The 20662-nt window shown below is 40.6% G+C and overlaps 1 protein-coding gene across 6 annotated transcripts in view; it reads right to left on the bottom strand.

Annotated features, from left to right (window-relative positions):
- klhl29 (kelch like family member 29) overlaps window positions 1-20662 on the bottom strand; it is a 178016-nt gene that overhangs the window by 132593 nt on the left and 24761 nt on the right. Inside the window, exon 1 of one of the 6 annotated variants that reach the window (XM_025056610.1) lies at window positions 7149-7280. The exons of the other annotated variants lie outside the window; for them this stretch is intronic. The gene's annotated coding sequence lies outside the window, so the exon portion shown is untranslated. Of the gene's footprint in view, window positions 1-7148; window positions 7281-20662 lie in introns of those variants that run through there. 6 annotated transcript variants of the gene reach the window in all.

The following is a 20662-nucleotide window of genomic DNA, read 5'->3' as shown; positions in this document are numbered from 1 at the left end:
ACACAAATAAATACTGCAACATCCTCCTTAAAATGCACATATCCACTATGGCTCTGTCTCTGAGGGGCTGTTCCTGTCAGAACCATGGCCCAAAACTCTCCGTCAGCGGGCTCAGCCGGGGCCAACCTCTCTAACTAAAACCACTTTCTCCTGCCTGCCTGGTTGCCTGCCTGGTGTGTTGGCCTGATTATTACGTTTTTCAGCAAACCAAACCTAAGAACCTAAGAGCGTTTTTTTGGCCTGATTACTGATGTGCAACCCTCCGTGCACCACAGAGTCAAACGTTTTCTCACGAAAGGCCAGTAACTTTACAGTCACCACTCCACTCATCAGGAGATTAGATTAGATTAGATTGAATTAAATCTACGATCACTGATTTGATTTTGGTGAAGTGAACGATAGAGATTGCACATTCAATCGTTTTCCGACTTTAAAGGAATATTATTGACTTGGGGATTGGGTAGGATACAGGGGGAAAAAAGCTTGTTTTTTCAGCTCTAGGCTCTGTCAAAAATCTGTCTGTTTCAGCTCCTCGCTCAATCCCACTACGCACTCAGAGGGAGCGAAGGGGAGAGAGAGAGAGAGAGAGAGACTTCTGCCTCACTTCTCAATTATTCCTCATTAGTAACAGTTTGTCACCAGGCTAAAAGAGACCAGTCAGTCGGAACCAAGGTATCACTTGGCCCGTGACACACTTTCCCTGCTGCCCTATGAGTGACCTCACATTGCATCACACAGACACAAAAGAAAAAGAAAAAAAAACTCACACAGACTTCACCTCTATGCAGATGTGTAGCTACGGACACAGGTAACGACCCACGTGCGACTAGATATAAACAAACATAGCTCGCACTAGATTTAATAGCAGCTGAAGTACACACGTGTGCCTCATCTTCAAATGTCTTTTATCGTTGACACAAAGCCACGTCAGCATGTGTTCAGCCCAGAGGTAAGAAGATGAAGGTAAGACTCCAAACGCTTCACAGCTACAGCTACAGATTATAATAAACATACACACATTCTGTAACATCAATTAGCGCCTGCCAGAACAGAAACGTTCATCAGAATCCTTCGGGAAACTGTGTAAGGATATACAAATAAAAAAAGATTAAACTTGACAAAAATAACCATCTTTTCAGATTTTCTTTCTACCTCTGAATTTTCACTATTTCCACAGAGAGTGTTAAATCGGTCCAAAGCTGTAAAGGTCAGCCTCAATGCCAAGGAAGATTTTAATTATCCCGTATTAAATGACTGGAGCCCACATGATTTGCATCCACCTCTGTTCTTTCACACGCCATTTACTGAAGGTGTTATTGAACGTGTGGGAATTGAAGAGGTCACTTCACCTGGCATGTGTAGGTCTCTGATGAAAAATCTTGTCGAATAAATTCTCTTGAAAGACAGTTTTCAAAGCTGTTCTTCAATTCATATGTGCTGAATTCCAATGCATGAATTCTCTACGTTGACCACAACAGAAATACATCTTTAATAGAGTTTAGCATTAAGCATTTTTTTCTTATTCATTTAAATAAAAGGAGAACAAACTTGTTTTAAAATATACAGTATATTATATAGATAATTATACAGAAAGGTAACCTCTTCTATCCCTATTTCGCACACGGCCGGTATTTTTAAGCAAAATCTGAGTCATCTTTACCAATACAACATATATTATGCAAAAATGTCTCTGATTTTTCTCATGAAAAGTGACATATTTTGTATATTTACATCTGTAACTGGGTCGGATTTCAACATCTACATAAACATGGAGCTGATTATTCAAATTAATTAACAGTGAAGGTTAAAGAGCATCTGTTCATTTTTTTTTTTTTTTTTTAATTATGCTTTCTTGACTCTACCTTAATGGAAGCGACGACAAGGTAAACGACATCAGCACTTTCAGCAATTACAAAAATACTAAATCAATAAGTCAAAAAAATCATATTAATATTCACATGAGCAAGTGGCATTTACAGAGCAATCATAAAATCATCATTACCTGATGTGGTAAAAAAAAATTTATCGCCACTGTTTTTCTATTTATGACCGCACGTCAAAATACAGAGTTTAGCACAGCCACAGCGAGAGTAGCGTAAATATTAAATTTAAGAAGCAGTTGTTTCACTGCACAACACACAACCCACGGAGGCCACTTAAGCTGTCCACCGTCTGTTTGTTTAAAGAGCTGAGAATCATTTGATTTGATTGGTGAAAACGAGGAGACAGAGACAATCGGAACAAAAGGAATGGAAACCAGGAAATATGTTTTGAAAATTCCGGGTTTAGTAAAACTGAACGGAAACACTCGAACACACACACACCTTTCTACATTATTACTTTTTGCACCGAAGCAATAAGTAGGAGATGTACAATAGGCAGAGTATTACCTGCTAATGCAGTGACAATCCACGAGACCTTTATTATGGAAACTGCACGGTAAAAATAACTAAGAAAGAACGACTTTATTTGTACCGTATTGGAATTAAACCAGGAGCTGTGACTGAAACATGGACCTCCTTCATTTGAACAGAGATGAAATCATGAGAGTGTAAGACTTTACCATCAAGTGTCATTTCCTATTCAAAGACATTGGTTTTTAGGTCCCCGGAAAAAAGGGAGATATTCATCTGTGGACGGATTCTCATCATTCTTAGAGCAGCCGTGTTCCACAAAATGCACAGTTGGTAACTTGTTTTTAATATCTCATTTGACAGTGAAATATTATCACGGTCTCAGGGAGATGCTAGCTCTAAATACTAAACCCAATCAGCTCGCTTCAGTTATAGCCCGACTCTCAAGTGTATTCTTAAAAAACATTCTCCCTCGCCGAGCCTCCGCAACGTAGTGACATTTAAAAAGTTGCACATCCTAGCATTGCTTTGTAAACATTACATTACTTTTCTGCACCGTTCATCAGCGCGAGCAGGACACGCTAAAATGTTGGACAAATTGGACAATTCTTCTCCATCGTCTGTTGAGCCTCAAAGGGATTCTCGTATTAATTAAAACTGTTACGGTGGCTTGATTACAGAGGATGCTTTATTAGCATGTAAATGGCATCCAAAGAGCAACTTTTTTATGTGCGTGTACCACAGTGAAATAAGAACAGAAATGTTACATTCTCTGACCATTATTTTTGTTATGCTTTATGAGCGTTGCTGGAGATGAGAGAAATAAGATTTAAGGGCGAAGCAGATGGAAAAGCTCCATCGTAACTCAAGAAGTGCAAACACCGACCCTCATGCACACTCTGAAGTACACAAACGGAGCGGATACACAAAGGATTTTCAATTTGCAATCAGACATAGCGTGGTGAACTCCTCATGTTCACCTCCGCCGTCCCCTGTATTTGGCATCAAAGTTCCAGCCAGCCATAAAAGCCAAATTCTCTATGACATAGTGGAGATTGCTCTGTCGAAAACGCAATCAGCCAAAGCCGCCTCGAGTGCTGATGAATTACAGGGCCTCAGGAAAAGACAATGACTTGTCAGTTTTGCACCAATTGACTCAGTCAAAATACAGACGCCAGGGGCTTGAAAAAGTCACGACCGCAGAGTTTGAACGTAAGTGCACCAAAATGTTGCCGCACAGAAAAATAAATCGCCAAAAATAAAAAAACTATTCTGCTAGTATTGTCAAAAAAACATTATGTTTATAAATTGGTCATGAAATATTTTTCATGACCTGGAAAATTCTTTCAAACACATGAAATTAAATTGTGCTGTATATTACTGGTGTGAACCATGGAAATATTAAAGTGTGTCTTTGCAATTAGTTTCATTGCAAATTTTCTCACTTCCTTTGGTTTTTCTTTACTGGCGTTGACTGCATGTTTGCAGCTGGGCTTTAAACACTTGAAATATTAAACATCTTCAAACATTAATTCATGCAAATCAATACAAAATGGAGACTTGGATGTTTTTAAATTGTTCAACTTCATTCATGGCGCACAGCAAACTGCAACGTTCACGTCTCATGTCTCTGTGCTACAGTGAAACGGAGCTAATTTGGTTGAAGAAATGGCTTAAATGATCATCAAATCATCAGACCTCTGATGCAGACATGAAGGCTCACTGATTACATTTAAAGTGATCAGGCTCGAAGCGGCTAAATGTGCATGCGAAATAAATTGGGCAAATCTGAAACAAATAGTTTTAATATGTTAAAACCGTGCTGTTGCGATATAAAACCCAATTTTTTTCATTTGTGAAATTCCGATTCACCATTTTCTTTTCCCATGTTATTAACTCGGTCACATTTCAGAGTCACTTATAAAAGAATATTGCAGGTAAAGCTGACTATGTATGTATGTAAAGCAACAAGTAATGCAATGTACAACAGTAGACCGAGATGAACCAGTCCACTGTTAGAAATAAAATATTTTTGTACATGTGTGACATGTATAAAAACATGACACGATTTCACAGTTTCCCTTTTATATTTTGTCATAAAACTCCTTATATTACTAAAAGTTTTCAAAACCCTTTTGCAAGGCTTACAAACATTCAAAAACACTTACTAATTAAAAAAACTAATTAAATTCACAAAACTGATTTACACTTTGCAAAACATCTCGCAAGTTGCAAAAAATTAAATAAAACTGATGGAAACTGTCCAGTTGAAAATGTGCTTTCTGAAAATGTGAATTGGACAGGATAAAAAGTCCTTTATCCTGGTCTTTTACAAGGTTGAGGGTGTGATACACCCTGAAGCGGGGGTCTCGATTTCAAATAAGCTGACGACCTGTCATTAAATCTAGTTGTTGGCCCGACTGGGAATCCAGTCCAGAGGTGGTCCACAGGCCAGAAGTTTGAGCACGCCATGTTAAGCACTGGTGGGCCAGTTGGAAATTTAATTTGCAATAACTTACTATAACACTGAAGCGTAGCACACAAAAAAGCATAAAAAAAAACAAAAAACAAAATAAAATAATGACATAGGACGGCCCCGTGGAGAAACGTAACGTCCCCGGAGCGAGAGGGAAATTGTTTCTTCAACAGCAGATTATTTCCTTTTCAATTTCCCCAAGCTAAATATAGCAATAATAATAGAAACAAATCTTAAAAAGACAACAATGATGAAGAAAACAACTCGGCAATTCTGATAATAACAACAACACAACGTCGAACTGGGGCTGTTTCAACAGAGGGAGCCATACAACAGGCACAGGCTGGGTTTTAAAGCAGCACACTTGCTGCCACGGCAATATTTAAATTCATGATGGCCCTCTCAGCTGCACTAAAGAATATAATTATGAACCGACTACCTTCTGACAGCTCAACTTGTATGATTAAAACAGAAAGGCTGCTTCATAAATAGGATAGTTGTAGGTGTGAAGAAGCCTGTTTTCACAATGACTCTTTTCGTGTTTGTTCTCATTAAAAATGGAGAAAGTCCGCGGGGTCACCGGGAGTTGACGTGGTTTAGGTTTCTACTTAACATCACCTTAAAAAAAAAAAAGGCCAATTATTAGCCGTCATGTGTCACTTCAGGAAATGAGCAATTACAGCTCGCATTCCCGTAGTAACGGGTTGACAGCGCGTTGCTCTCTGTTGCTCTTCCACCGTGTTAATTCACAGAGGTACGGGTTCATTCTGTTCGGCTGAAGAAAATGCACTCCATCTCGGAGGAGGTGTGTTTCCGAGCCAGTGCTCTGAAAATGGTCATTAAATAATCATAGGTCCCTTGTGCCGTGATGTGCCGTGCCCAGCTGGGCTGGACCGGGCTGCTTCAGCGCTAGTGCTCATCACTTCAGGGGTCAGGTAGAGTGCACGGCTGCTGCTCAGATATGGGACCAGTATATCGTCAACGCGGGAGTCTCGGCACACAACACTGCAAGAGGGGTAGGAAGTGCACAAACACAGTGCGCATGTGTGTTTGTGCACTTTAACCCAGCAGTCTGCAAAGAGAAAGGTCACATTACGGTCACTGGGCAGTTTAACGTGTCACTGTCTCAGCGCAGGAGATTCTTAGATTTTTTTTTTTAGGTGAGGTGAGGGAAGAAGCTGGGATAATGACTTGTCAAAGTCATACTTTTTGACATTTAAATCAGGATAACAGACTCGTGGACCTATTTTTAAAACAACTCAGGAAGGCAGTTAATGGTGCAGTACCACCGCTGACCAGTGAGGGTTTGTTTTTTTTTTTGTCATAAAATTTTAAAAGAATTTTTTTTTTTTTGGGTGTTCTTGTCTGAATTCGTGATCGTAATGTTTGAACATTCTGATAAATATCTGTATTATATTAGATATTAGAGCTAAATTAACATGTGAGACGTGGTTAGCTGTCAGTCAGATAAAAAGATTTGGTCAAAGAAAGTCGGTGCTTGTTTTGCGTATATTCCATTTTTTTTTAATCTGTGAAATATTTTTTAAATAATTGTTTTGAATTTTATAAACATGTTTTTTTTTCATTTCTTTGTCCAAATCCAAACAACATATTTCAGTATTTTTTTATAAAGATTGCCACTTCTACAAAAGAGCCAAATTTTCTTTGAAATACAATTTCAATGGTTTTTGTAATTGGTGTGAATGGTGGTCTGTAGGAGACACAAACACTGCAGAGATAAGTATTACAGAGCCTTCACTTCACTTGGATTCTACCACATGTGGAGACAGCAGACGTCCGCCTCAGGATTCAGATGTTCTCTGTTTGCCATACCCCGAGTCAAACCCGACCGAGATGCAAGAACCTTTTGGTTTCCACACAGTTTTATTCCTGGTGGCACCTCTGCTCGAAGGGCCTCTAGCTAAAGGAAAGATTCTAAATGATAGAGTCAGCACTGAGCCTCAACAACCTCATTCAACCTTAAGGTCACAAATGATTTTCTCAGAATCCGGCATCTTCCCATTATCCCGGTGTGTTTTTCTGCACTACAGCCACATTTCCTAGCCCCACCCTCAGGCCCCCGGGCATGCATCCTGCACACTCAACATATAGAGAGAAGTGAATCAGTGAAGTGATGAATGACTTCCAACACACTGTGGACTCAGCAAATGTTAAATATTCTCATTAGCTGGTTGAAAGATCACACATACACACACACACACACACAGGCATGCTCTGGCAGCAACACTACCTCTTTTAACCATCTGAGCCCAGGGCTGTCCAAAACAGCGCCAGCCCCCCCCTCCCCGCCTCCTTACCTCCTCCCACTGCACTTCTGTTTTTTCTGCCACTGCCTTCATCACCCTTCCCCCTTTTTTTCGGTCTTGTCCAAATGGCCAGGCCTTCAGAAGCTGGAATGACAGGCTACACGGGCATCTGAGCTGTTGTATACGTCTCTGTCAAAACAGAAGCGGCGAGGCCCTGGAGAAGCACAGACACCTGATCTGTTGTAGCCTCTGCTCTCTCTCGGGGCCACTGCACCTGCTTGTTAGCTGGAGATTTGAGATTCACAGAGCCAGCTGTCTTTACAAAGTTGTGCCGACACGAATGTTGTCGTACACTTATCAACTATCACTGACCACTGTGGAATTAAAGTGTTGTTGTATGTACCTTCTTTATCCATACTGGTACCGATTCCAAAGAACGAAGGTGACGTGCAGAGTCCTGGCTACTACTGGGGCATTAAGGTGAACAGCCGTGAAGGCACAAGAAGATCAGTAACATCTGATTGGTCCTCATCACAGTTCCCTCACCTTTCCTTGAATAGAAGCCGTCGTAACAGGAAATACTTGGCTCCAGTGTCTGTTGCATCAAACTGCCAACAATAGGTCTGCTTAGTAGGTGGGTCTGGGATAAAGAGAGAAGAGGAGCAGGAGTGTCACAGTGAGCACAGAGCTCAGGGCAAAAGGTGGCTCCGGGCCATCCATCTTTGGTTTCAGGACTCAGAGAGTGCTGACAGGTCTGGGTCCCCACGGCGCAGGCCTGTGGGCCGTACCCACCGATACCCAGACAAACCAAGAACCGTCACTCACTCTGCACCAGCTCGACAGAGTTACAGCAGACGGAAAACAGGAGATCCAGACACCAGTAGTGTGTGTGTGTGTGGTTATACCCCTGTGTGTGTACTACTGCATACAAGATGGGAAACGCAGGAGCCATGAGTGCAGACAGTCTTTGGTCTAGTGAGATATCTTAAGTCACCCGTGGGAGACAGACAAACAGAGAAAAGACCCAGGATTCTTGAAAGTGGAGACATTTCTAAAAACTCCAGACATCAACACACACACACACACACACACACACGCCAGCCTCATTGTCTGAACATTGCCAGTTAATTTCGCAAATGTCTTAACTGTCCCTTCCATCGCGAAGTACAGAGACACTTCACTGAAGCCAGATCAGTAAAAGTGCCGATGGAAACGGGAAAACAAAAACAGAGAACACAGAGATCTATTCTTCAAATGTCACTGGGAAAAAAAAAAGATTTGCAAAATATTAAAAACATAAATGGAGTGATTAAAAAAAAACAGCCTCATAGCTCAAGACATGAAAACTGTGGTTACAGAGTTTTGTGTGAAAGACAACATTTTAAAGGAGACTGTAATGGCGTGTGCAGCTGCACTTTAAAAAAATGACATGCAATGAGATAAACTGTCAGTGATCATCAGTACTGTAAGTGACTCATTTGCTCTGTCATGGGCAACGTCCAATTATGCACAGTAATTAATTAAACAGCTCTAAATGATGATGACTTAAAGGTACAGTAGCAATATCTGAGAGCAGCAGACCTCACCTCACCAGTGTTCTATCAGCGTATACTGTATAGGTATAGTCATTAGCAGCATGCTAATGTATATATATATATACATATATATATATACAGTGGCTTGAAAAAGTATTCATACCCCTTGAACTTTCCCACATTTTCTCACGTTCCGACCACAAACATAAATATATTTTATTGGCATTTTAGATAAAACATCAACATAAAGCGACACACAATTGTGAAGTAGAAGGAAAATTATACATGACTTTAAATTGTTTTTAGAAATAAAAAACTGAAAAATGTGGCGTGCAAAAGTATTCAGCCCCCTTTTCTCTGAGTGCAACCAGTTGCCTTCAGAGGTTGCCTGATGATTGCTGAATGATCAGCTGTTGACCTACTGATTAAATAGAGTCCACCTGTGTGTAATCTAACCTTAGTATAAATACACCTGTTCTGTGACAGCCTCAGACGTTTGCTAAGAGGACACTGGTCAGTGAACAGCATCATGAAGTCAAAGGAACACACCAAACAGGTCAGGGATAAAGTTGTGGAGAAGTTTAAAGCAGGGTTAGGTTATAAAAAGATTTCCCAAGCTTTGAACATCTCACGAAGCACTGTTCAATCCATCATCAAGAAATGGAAAGAGTATGGCACAACTGCAAACCTACCAAGACATGGCCGTCCACCAAAACTTACATGCAGAACAAGGAGAGCACTGATCAGAGACATAGCCAAGACGCCCACGGTAACTCTGGAGGAGCTGCAGAGATCCACAGCTCAGGTGGGGGAGTCTGTCCATAGGACGACAATTAGCCGCGCACTGCACAAATCTGGCTTTTATGGAAGAGTGGCAAGAAGAAAGCCATTGTTGAAAGAAAGCCATAAGAAGTCTCGTTTGCAGTTTGCCAGAAGCCATGTGGGGGACACAGCAAATGTGTGGAAGAAGGTGCTCTGGTCAGATGAGACCAAGGTGGAACTTTTTGGTCTAAATTCAAAACGTTATGTGTGGAGGAAAACTAACACTGCACATCACTCTCAACACACCATCCCCACTGTCAAACATGGTGGTGGCTGCATCATGTTGTGGGGCTGCTTTTCTTCAGCAGGGACAGGGAAGCTGGTCAGAGTTGATGGGAGGATGGATGGAGCCAAATACAGGACAATCCTGGAAGACAACCTGCTGGAATCTGCAAAAGACTTGAGAATGGGGCGGAGGTTCACCTTCCAGCAGGACAACGACCCTAAACATAAAGCCAGAGCTACAATGGAATGGTTTAAAACAAAACATATTCCTGTGTTAGAATGGCCCAGTCAAAGTCCAGACCTAAATCCTATTGAGAATCTGTGGCAAGATCTGAAAATTGCTGTTCACAAACGCTCTCCATCTAATCTTGCTAAACTTGAGCTGTTCTGCAAAGAAGAATGGGCAAAAATTCCAGTCTCTAGATGTGCAAAGCTGGTAGACACACACACACACACACACATATATATGTATATGTATATATATGTATATGTATATGTATCGTATGATGGTCACACTTGGCAGTTTGTGATGTGAATAAAACAATTAACCCTGGACTCCTGACACGTTGTGTTTCAGGTAAATACAAACTCATCAAAGCAACAGTAAAATGTTTTCTCTGCTGTATCGACTACGTGTTGCATGTACTCAATTTCTTCAAGATCTAATTAAAACATTTGTTTATGCAGTGTGACATTTTTAATTAAGTTTTCTAGTTTATTGATTTTTTGTAAGAAGATGATGTTTGAACGTTTCACTAGACCAAAAAAGAAGCATCAAACTAAACAAAAGCAATGACAAATCTGTGATGAAATTTTAAAAAATGAATTGGTATTTCTCGAGGGTGCTGGAGTGGCAGGACCCCTGTCTGCCACCAGAGGGCCTTGGATGCAATAATACTTAGTCCACAAACCCCTGGTTGGGCATCCAGTGTAGAGAGAGAGAGAGAGAGAGAGAGAGAGAGCACATTTCAGTAGAACTCTCCCTCCTCCAGTGTGGGTCCAGGCCAATGAACTACATCATTGCTTCATTTGGATCAAACTCTGGAGCCCAGGAGTCATTTATCTATGCAGGGTGTGTGTCTGTGTTTGTGTCTGTGTGTGTGTGTGTGAGCCGGCATGTCTCAGTATGTGTCTAACCTTCAGGCACCCCACTTTTTGCCACTGGGAAAAATCAATATCATGGTGTAGAACAAAGAAAAATCCCCTCTGACTTCACCAAGGTAAAGATTTGAATAATTTATTTGCCATTCTGCTGCCATTCATCACCGTGAAAACCTTATACATAAGATTTTGTTCTTAGCTCTTTCTGCTCCATTATCTTTTTTACTTACTTTCCCAAAGCTGGGTGTGAGTTTCAGAATCATAAATGTGTTTCCCAGAGACCCATCATAACTCATTGGTAAATAACATGTAGACATACAGTAGAGCAGCCAGGGCAGCCTGATCTGCTGTCTCTCAGCTAACAGAAGCAGCTCCTTCTATTATAACAACAACTGGAAAATAAACTCAGTGAATAGGATGTTGGCAGTGACTGAGATGGTGCATTACTTTGAATAAAAATGAGTGCGACTTGTTACAAGCTCCATTTACTCTCATCCAAGGCTGTCATTTTGTCATGTCATCTATCTTCCAAACCTAGAACATTACAAAACAAATTCCGGTGTCACAAACACTGGCGATAAATGTCACAATCAACAGCCAGAGTGGCATGCATGTTTGGGCTGCGTCCTTGTCCACAAGGTTCCTGCACAATCGTGTCTCAAGGATGAATAGAGGGCAGATCAAAAAGTTCCAAGACATAACATGGTATTTCTTAAAATCTCCTAAATTTCGGTCTACAAAAATACCTCTACAAATGGATGCATTGGAGCGTGATGAATCAGGCAGATAAAAAGAGCAGGGGTGTAAAAATCGTACTGTTATCGAACTGCAATATTTACGTTAATCCTGTTAAAAAAAACATTAACTATTGTTCTATCTGCAAGTCGGCACCTCACCGAGCTGCTCCTAAAGGTCCACTGGGTAAGATTTAGGCAAAACTGTTTAATTTTCAGTTTCTAGTGGCAGAAATTAAATGGGCGGAAATAACTATTATTGTTTAATTAGTGTACACTGCAAATCCAATCTGAATGTGTGAATTGTTTTCAACACTGCAGCATTGCCCTTTAATATGGAAGTTACCCCGTTGCCTCGTCATGTGTTGACAAAAGCATTGAAGATTTTTTTTTTGTTCTAGCTATAAGTGCAAATATTTTGTTTGCTGGTGAAATCAGTCTGGAAACACAGTGATGGGCGTTCTTTGTTGCTTTTAATTTCCTGCTGCTGCCTTTTACGCTGCACTGCTTTTCTTCGTATTGTAACCATTGTTATGATGTTGACTTAAAATTAAAATAAAGTGTCACGGGCGATCATTTAAACCCTGCCAGGGCTTGTTTGCCAATCACAGCTACACAGTGGACACTACAGATCATGGGAAAAATGTGATTTATTTCAGGAACATATCCACCAGTCACCAGGGCACTGATATTGTTTATTTAAATATTTGTCTTGGAAAGTTTCGCCCCTGGAAGAACAGTCGTTGTGACAGTCCTATATTTATGTTGGTGGATTAAGACGTGCACATAGCATATAAGCTAAAAAAAAAAATCCCTTTTCCCCATTAGTCAATCCAGCACAAGGCATAATCAGAATAATAAGAATAAAACCATTCTTCGTACATCATTTAAATACATATTCATCTCAATGGCTTAAGTTCATCCTCAGGGAAATATTTTCAAATAAGTAATAAATAATAAATAAGAATATTATATTTTTTAACTTTGCAGCGGGCATTCAACGTATAGTGCGCTTGCTTATGGGTGTGTGTGTGTGAGATGCTACCAGTGTACATTCAAACCAAATTGTTTCTCTCCAGTATGAGTCAGAATGTGCCTCTGTATCCATGTGTATAATTCGGTTGGTGCTCATGCCCCCCCCTTCAAGTCCAATCTAAAGCTTAATGATTTTTCTTAATGCATGTGTGACTGCCTGCGCGCTCGTATATGTGCGTGCACAGATAACAATGTTTATGTTTTCTCTCTACTCCATGCAATGCTCCCCCCCCACTTCCAACCCCGCCTTCGGGTGTAGCAAAATTGCCCTGAAAGGTTTGGGAACATTTTGCCCTTACAAACAGGGGCAAATCAATAACGTCTCGGTTGAGGGTGCCACTCTCCATATGAGGGCGAGTTGACGCAGCGTTTTTGTTCAGCCCAAGGGGGGCAGAAAGGGAGGGGGTGAGGGTGGAAGTGATTGCTTTACAAGCGCTAAAATGCCCAGTGGTGTTGAGAACTCTCGGTGGACACTGTGCTACACAACTTCAATCCTCTGGCGAGGGAAGAGCGCGGGGGTGGGGGAGGGCGGAGCGCTCACATAAACGGCTGTCTTGTAAATACAAAAGCTTACTCGCTCCCGAGCAGCGAGTGCAATCAAGCTGAACTGGGTTCTGTTTCTCACTTGTACTCGCTCCCTGTCAATCTGCCTTTTGTACAGAAAGATTAGGAACCCTGATTAACCTTTGACTGATTCCCCACAGACCTGACAGAGAACGGTGGATCCTGAAAAATACAATGACTTTGAGCCATTATAACAGCAAATAAAAGAAAGTAGTAGTAGTAGTAAAGAAGGAAAGTGCAGTACTGTAGTAGTAGTACACGTTCTGCTTTAGTATTTAATAATGTAACAACAAAAAACTAATCAAATGCCCCCTAGTGAGAGACTAGCAGCTGACAAAGGTTAAGCTTCCACGAACGGCGACTACTGTGCATGTCAAAACGGTTTTCATTCTGATTAAACACCTAATTCATGTGTTCACACTCCTAATCACATTATTTATTTCATGTCCACATCCACGATTAGGATCTAATTTGAAATCACAGTAACTGTGAACGAACTGAAGACATTGGAACATGTAAACACAGCCACTAATTAAATGTGACTGTTGCTAATTAGCCATTATAAATGAAGGTGGATGGAGGAAGGAGGAGCGGGTGACCAGCAGTCCGTTAAAGTCCTTCAGGCCAAGCAGGGTAACTACACAAGCTGTGGTTTGTAGTCTACTGTAGACTGTACCTGTCAGGACACACTGATTCTCACTTCACCTCTGTGTGTGTTTCCTAAAAGCAGCTTCCAATCACCTGCCTCCAACTTAACGACCTGGCAATTAAAAAAAAAATCATTTTCACCTGTGTTTCAAGAGACCAGTAGATCAGACTTCACTTTCTTTCTCAACTGTCTCTATCATTTCTCTAACAACTGACCAGTGTCTGGGCCTGTCATCAGTGGCTGTGTAAATGTTTACATTTGATCACACAATACCTGTATGTCCTGGTTCCCAACCTTTGGCTACCAATCCTCCAGGAAACTACTAATGTACAAGGACATCAACACCCTCCCATCAAAGTCCATTTCACAAAATCAACAGATTTTCAGCAGAAATATCCTTCATGGTTTATTTAACAACAAGGTTATACTTTTGTTGAGCGGCAATAAAGGTAAGGACCATTTTTGAAAGCCATCCTTGACGAAATGTGGTCAAGGACACAACATTCTGACATTCAAGACGAGGGAAAAGTAATGAAAAATGCTGCATTCGAGGGTCTAGTAATAGAAATGTCACATTTAGAATGAGAATTTGTATAAAAACAGATATTATTTCAATCCTTCTACGTTACAGTTTTAGGTCGATAAGACGACCCTGAGGCCAGCACAGCCTTAGACTCAGCACAGGTCAAAGCTGCTCATATCTGATGGGTTTGAAGTGAAGTCAGCTAAGGCCACAAGACTGGACCAGGAAGTTATGGACAGAAATGGGTCTTTTCAAAATAACTACGCCATAGTAATTTTATACTAATTATATCATACAGTGATTCAACTGGCAGCCTGAAGTGAACCGTCCAATCCAGACCACCACTGGATTTCAAAATAAACATCAACATTTGATTTTTACTTCATTTTATTTTGAATGTCTTTGGAAAGTCATGTATTATATTGTTCATGAAAATCCTGATACTGTAAGTGTTAGAATATGTTACTGTAGGGACAGAGCTGTGTAAATCTGTGGTGCTGACGGTTACCATTTGTTTCCCTTTTCTGCAGCTTTCTGGGCATTCTGTCCATTGACAGTAAACAAACACTCTGCCATTCCCATCAGCACAGTGAAAATGGTGGCGGTTGGCATTGTGTCACTTAATAAAGCACAGGGGAAAACGGGGAAAAAAAGAAATGTTTGTGACAAGCTGAATGCAGTATCTCGCCCCTGTCCATCATTTGACTGGAATGTGAAAGGACATATGCACAGAAAAACTACAGAGGGGAACTAGCCTGCTGTCACATCTCTGCTGCTCGGCTGGGTCTACTGTATATTAGTGAGTATAATAAAGAAAAAAAAGCACTGGACAGTACTGGAATATATATTGAAAAAAAAAAACCACATGCATGAAGTGAAAATGTCACATAAGACTAGTGTTCTAAATAAAGCATGAGCTCAGAGTTACCGGCTTTTCTCTCTCCATTCAGGGGTGATAAAATCATGCAACCATGCTACGGCAAGTTGTTGACAGTCTGAGAACACTCGAGCACGTGGTGCACATATCCTTTATAGCATCTGTCTGCTCTGCTGAGGGCTGGATGAGCCAACCGAGGTGAATATATTACTCTCACTCAGTGAATGTCACAAATGCCATTTCCAACTGCTGAATGTCACCGGGAGTGTTGGGATGACTGCTAACACCAAGGTCTAACATTGATGTCTACATTCCCACTGTTAACATTCCCAATATCTGCTCTCTCACACTGAACCACGCTCAGCGGGAGCCATATAAATCACTGAGAATGGAAAGCGCGAGACGGACCACTGAGGGTAGGCTCGCTGATTATTACAGACCTTTGGTGGCCTCCGACCAACTACATCTAGTGCTTTTCAACCGACTCAGAGGCTTTCATATCGATTTTTTTTTTTGTCTCCCATCGAAGCCCAACACAAATAATATTAAGGCAGGAGTGTAACACATTATCACTGTAAACAAAAAGATATTACAGGCAGAGCTTTAGCACATGGTGTCACATCTTGGAAAAGAAGCCATTTTTAATGAGCAGCCCCTTCGAAAAGGCAAAAACCTCACAGGCCCCGGAGTGCACAGAGGGAACTGCGAGAGAGAGAGAGACAGAGAGAGAGAGAGAGAGAGAGAGAGCAAAACAAAAACAAAAGGAAACTGAAGCACATCGCTCGAACACATACACCTCTGCCTCAGTGAGTCTCATTGTTTGCAGTGCAGTCATGAAGAGCAGCGCCACTGCCGAGTGCTGGGAGCCGATGCTGATTATTTACCATCTTTAGATATGAATGTTCAGCAGTCAAGGTCATTCCACCCTGTCTATCCATACTACTGTAACTGTCGCTTGTCATTTCAGACACATTCTCATCTCTCTCCACTGCTGATTCAGTGAGAGAAAATACTTATACAGGCTGATCCACTCCTCATTAAACAATATAAACACTGAATCTATCAACTGCATGTATATGTACTCTTAATTTGGATTATTCCTGTACCTGCTTAGCACATGTGTCAAACTTAAGGCCTGTGGACCAATTCTAGTCACAGAAAATAATTATTATCAAGTGGCCCACAAACACTGAATAGGTGAAGAATTGCCTTACAGTTATTTATTATTATTATTATTATTATTATTATAGGTATAGTCTTGAAACAAAAAACATGTCTTTTTCCTTACTTTATAATAAGAGTGCACAGACACCCAAACTATTTCAGGTAAACATTGAATTTACAGAACTATTATTTTTCTGCAGCAAATAAACCACAAACAGCACACGTGCTGTGAAAAGTTACACAGCTTCTCTTTCTGCTTCAGATCTATAATATGCATTCCCATGACAACTCATGCATCAAGAACAGCAACCTATGATGAGCAGTATTGCTGCAAACCTACCCAGTCATCAATATAAACAATAATTATTCTTTCACAACATTTGAAGATTATACACAGCCGAGAAAACTAATACCAAGCTTCAGCCAAAGTGCCTGCTTCGCACACCACCCATCAATCTCCGTGCTCACTAAGTCAAATCGTGCTCATCTGCGGGGCTTTGTGCGTCTGTCAAGTACAAACACAGGACACCACGTTCCGAGCAGAAAAGGGCTGATGTGTCGACCGGCATGTGCTGAGAACGAGGAACAATCTATGAGTAATTGCCTGCTTTCAAGCAACGGACGGAGATTCAAAACGCAGCATAGACAGAGGGTACAGTTGCACATATTGCAAACCAGTCAAGGATGTAGGAACCATCCATCTTCCAAGAAATCTCACAGCCAATCAAAGGGTAGATGCAAGGCTGCTACTGCTCCGGGGCTGAGTGGTATCAGGGGTGGGGGCGGGGTCCTCTCAGCAACATGCAGATCGTTAGAGTCCAACAAGACACGTAGTAAACAATGAAGGGGTTGAAAGTCCCGGTTGCCTCTGACCTTTTGAAGCTAAAAGGAAGGGAGGAGTGCACATGCAAGCAGTATCGATTGTAGAGTTCATCAGCATCACAGGCTGCAGCCCACATAGACTGAATGAACAGCATTTGCCATTGTCAGGATTAAGGCGTTAGACTTGGGCAGACAGAGACATGAAGAGCGAGGCGTAAACACAGAAACAATCATCTTATATCTACCAACTAATCTATACACCGTCAGAGGAAAATTTGAATTAATTATTTCTCCGGTGAATTTAGATGTAGACTTTAAACATGCATAAAACATCAGCATGAAATTAAATTCGATCGAGTAAATAGATTAGTGTTGTAAAATTCATGTTGAAGGTTGACTCTGCACAAAATTCTGGAACAAACAACAGATGCTAATAAAAAAATGAAATAAAAATACACATCATTGGGTTTTTTTTTTCTCCCACTGCTGCACATTAAAAATATTAAAAATAAAAATGTAGTAATCAAAACTGCAATAACTCACTCCCACTTTTGGAACCACTGTGCCAAAGAGATGCTCTTCAGTGTACAGAAGCGCTTTGCAGTTTCCCCATAAGTCTGCAACAACACCTTGTTAAAAATTAAATGTCTGTGATATTTTGATGAGTGTACACTCTTATTGATATGGCTGCATTTTAATGTGGATGCAGTTTGATGTTAATAACAAACAATAATGTTGTACCCGTGAATTCAATTCAAAGGACCAGCTCATTAGAACAGTGACTGCCGTACGGCACCTCTGACAGAGAGACAGGCAGGGACATATTTACGTAAGCTCCAAAATATGAGAAACTTGTGTTTATGCATAAAATTAGCCGTTAGCTGTTATGGTGAGAATTGAAAAATGCAATGACTGAATCAAATGCTGACATGGCAGTCATTATCAGAGTGAGTTGTGAAACGACGTGAATTACTGATGAGAAACACTTACAAAGAAACATTCGTATTCAACACAGAATGAAACGTAAGCTCCGGAAAATGGTGAATGAATGAATTCCTGCCCATTTCCTAATGTGAACCACACTTGTGGTCAATACCGAGGCTAGACATTTTGTATTGATCAGTCCGTTTCCGCTACACCGATACATAATTAATCAATTTGTAGTGTGTTTGTGGACACACGGCATAGACTGCATGTTTGTTTGTGTGTGTGTGTGTGTGTGTGTTACCCCAGTCAGCCATCAGTCAAAATCAACACCTCATTTCACACAATTACCAGCAGCATTATGGTAAAACAAAAATCTCTGCTAAACATGCTGCATGCTAAAGATCAACCAGTAGAGGGGAGCAGCATCCCCCACCGCCCGCCGTGAAGGTGTGAAGAAGACAAAACCTTCGTTTAAGAAAGAAAAGACTCATACATAGAACTTTAGGTAGACGAAAAAGCAAAGCATTTTAGAAACCTCCATCTCTCAGCTTTGGCCTGGTTCGTGTTTTTCTGGACAGTTCTCTTCACAGATCAGGAATCACAGTCATAGCAATGCACTCACTCCAAATGTCTGGCAACAGCAGCAAAAAAAAAAGAAAAAAAAAGAAAAAAACAAAAGTCATTAGAGTTTCTCAGGTTCAGTGGTCAGGGGCAGATCCTGAGAACAGTTGTTAATATCACAAGGGCACTGCTACAGTCAACAATCCTGGATATACACATTGAGCGCTGACCAGCGCCTCAAATTCTCTCCAGCAATGATTCATCGACATTGGTTAATCTTATCAGGGACTGCCTGGACACAGCAGTAATAAACTGGAAATTGTCTAGAGAATCTTATAACAAATCACAACCACGGGGAAAGTGAAGCAACACAGATTCTCAGAGCAGGAATTGACCAGTCCACAGGCTGTTATTGTCAGTGAGCGTTAATGGGCCGCTGGTAATTAATTAAGTAATAAACAAACATATTTGTTTATAGTATAAACATGCCCCGGCTTGCTGCTCCCCGAACATTATGTATTATTTATTGTAATATTGATCTTTTTTTATCTACCAAGAAACATTTTGCCAGAGATACAGAAGATGTTAAATCAAAATAAATGGCACGACTTTGGATTTAACCTTCAGGTAATATCCTGAGTCTCCGCCCCTTCTTTATTGAAAGAAACGTATCTGAAACTTACCAGTTAGTCACAGTTAGTAAATGAGATTAGTGTAAGGACTTGAGTAATGACGGAAGCCATTTGTCCTTCCAAGTTTCACTCTCACCTCACAGGAGGTAGTAAAGGCACCTGTCACAGACATAAAAAATGACTAGCCACTTCAATTAGCCCAATCATAAAACATTGTGAGAGACACGTCTAATTAACATGACCTGAGGACTTTGGAAAAAGAACTGTCCTGTTGTTCATCTATTAAACACTGCCCACATTGACTGTTCCTGGAGTTTGAAGAATGGCTTGGCAAAGTACTTTGCTGTCACACTGAAGAGGTTAAAAGAATTGATTTAAAATATGAAAAATAGATAATGTAACGCTGAGTGGGTGATTTATGCTGAAGACATAAATAATTATAAACTGTTTTTTAAGGCTAAGACCTTGAATTAATTCACTAAATAAAATTCACTTAAAACTTAAACAAAGAAGATAGAAACGAAAACACAAAACACAAAGGAAAAAGATTCAAACTCCGTACAGAAAGACCAGGCGAGAATTCGGACTTTTTCTACAATAAATTGCAATGAATTAATCACGGTGCCTGTAATTAACGTGATTCATTTTCACACTACTTTTTTAGTGGACATCTCTGTAAACAGCTCCAGAACGCTGTAATTCACCATCCACAGCATGTCCTGCTGCTTATGCGTGCTGCTAAAGCTGATGGGAAGGTGATTCGTTCTGCAGGTGTTTGGTTATTAACCCAAGTACCAAACTAATTACAATTCTGATGTGATGATAGGGTGAGATCGAAGGTTAAGAGGGTTATAATTTGTCTGGAGAGGATATGAATTTGTGCACATTTCGTTGTGATCTCGCCACCTTTTTCCTCACCCAACTTCTGGTGCTGGAAAATAAAACTAGCGTCATTAAAAGCAGAGCTCTGTGGATTACAACAAGCCACAGGTTTAACAACATTTTGCTAGTTTATGAGAGAGTTTAAACCTGGAAATGGAGTTGAAGTAGATGTTAAATCCAGCGTTTCTGCTCTGAAAACAGTTACAATTTCTATAGAAGACACTTGGATTTTACGCCTCTCAGCGAGACTCTTATTACAAATAAATGTAGGATCAGGTATATTAAAAATACATATTGAAGAAATGATGTTTCAGTTTGCAGACATGCAACCATCCTTCAACAAGCATCAACAGCTCAAGGTCCAGGGTGAAAGACATTCTCTGACCATTCATTCCAGTGCGAAAAAAGATAGCATCTCAGCCCTGACTGTGTGGTGAGGATAACTGTAATAGTTTAAGGCTGACACCACATAGGTGATTCTGCAAGTCAAGATTCAACTCTCTAAAGTCTCT

Source organism: Cynoglossus semilaevis, chromosome 7, assembly GCF_000523025.1.
Source record: "Cynoglossus semilaevis isolate Cse_v1.0 chromosome 7, Cse_v1.0, whole genome shotgun sequence".
Taxonomy (NCBI): domain Eukaryota; kingdom Metazoa; phylum Chordata; class Actinopteri; order Pleuronectiformes; family Cynoglossidae; genus Cynoglossus; species Cynoglossus semilaevis.
Note: the sequence above shows the minus strand (reverse complement) of the source record. Positions and strands in the feature narration are given on the sequence as shown.